The sequence below is a fragment of the Notamacropus eugenii genome, chromosome 4, assembly GCF_028372415.1.
Source record: "Notamacropus eugenii isolate mMacEug1 chromosome 4, mMacEug1.pri_v2, whole genome shotgun sequence".
NCBI classification, from domain to species: domain Eukaryota; kingdom Metazoa; phylum Chordata; class Mammalia; order Diprotodontia; family Macropodidae; genus Notamacropus; species Notamacropus eugenii.
The window spans coordinates 92,541,230-92,542,749 of record NC_092875.1 but is presented as its reverse complement, the minus strand read 5'-3'; positions in this window follow the sequence as shown (position 1 = coordinate 92,542,749).

Genomic DNA, 1,520 nt, shown 5'->3' with positions numbered 1-1,520 from the left:
CAAAAAGGTAAATGAGAAAGGAAAAAAGAAAATAATTTTATTCAATACAATTTAAACTGCTTTCCCTAACCAGGAAGATAATACTTGTAGTTTTGAGAATTGTATCTCTATTAGAAAAGTTAGAAGGAGTGTACGTAGAGTATGTGGGTAAAAGTTGACTTTGATGTGATGCTATAAAAAAATTAAGGGGTGAAGAAAAGGATTGTGCTGGGAGAAGAGGAAAGTGAGAGGAATAGAGTAAATTACATCACATGAAAAGGCACAAAATACCTATTGTATTAGAAGGAAAGAAGGAAGGAGATGGGCATTGTTTGAACCTTACTCTGATCACATTTGGCTCAATGAAGGAACAACATACACACTCAGTTAAGTATAAAACTTTATCTTACCCTATAAGGAACTAGGAGGGGAAAGGGGAAAGAAAAGGAAAGAATGGATTGAAAGGAAGGTAGAAATAGTACGGGAAAAGGGGGAAAAAGAGAGGGGGCTAAGACAAGTGAGGGCAGTTTGAGGGAGGGGGTGGTCAGAATCAAAACTAGCAAAGAGAGATAAGGTGAAAGGAGAGAGAAAGTATAAAGAAGGTTAAAAATAAGATCATAATTGAATGTGAATGGGATGAACGTTGATAAAACAGAAATGGATTGCAGAGTAGATTAAAAACAAAAACCGTACTACATATTGCAAGAAACACATTTGAAGCAGAGAGATACACACAGAGTAAAGGAAAAGACTGCCAGAATATAATATGCTTCAACTGAAGGTAAAAAAAAAAAAAGCAGAGATAGCAATCCTGATCTCAGATAAAGCAAAAGCAAAATAGATCTAATTTAAACAGATAAAGAAGGAAACTACATCATGCTAAAAGGTACCATAAACAATGAAATAATACTAATACTAAACACATATACATCAAGTAGTATATTACCCAAATCCTTAGAAGAGAAGTCAAGTGAGTCACAGGAAGAAATATACAGTAAAACTAAACTAGTTGGCAACCTCAATTTCCCTATCTCAAAAATAGATAAATCTAATCACAAAATAAACAAGAAATCAGTTAAAGAGCTGAATTGAATTTAAGCAAAGTTGAAATTTAGAGGAAAAGCTAGAAAACTGAATAGGGATAGAAAGGAATATACTTTTTCAGTGATATATGGCCCCTCACAAAAATTGACCATACCTAAGGGAATAAAAACCTCTCAATCAAATACAGAAATATTAATTGCATACTCTTCAGATCACAACGCAATAAATACTACATGTAATAATGGGCTATAGAAAGATAGACTAAAACTAATTGGAAACTAAATAATCTAAACCTAAAGAATGAGTGAGTCAGACAAGAAATCAGAGGAACAATAAATAATATCGTTAAAGGCAACAACAATAATGAGACAAAATATCAAATCTTCTGGATTGCAACTAAAACACTCCTTAGGGGAAATTTTATACCTCTAAATGCTTACATGAATAAAATAGAGAAAGAAGACAATGAATTGGGAATGCAACTAAAAAGCTAGAAA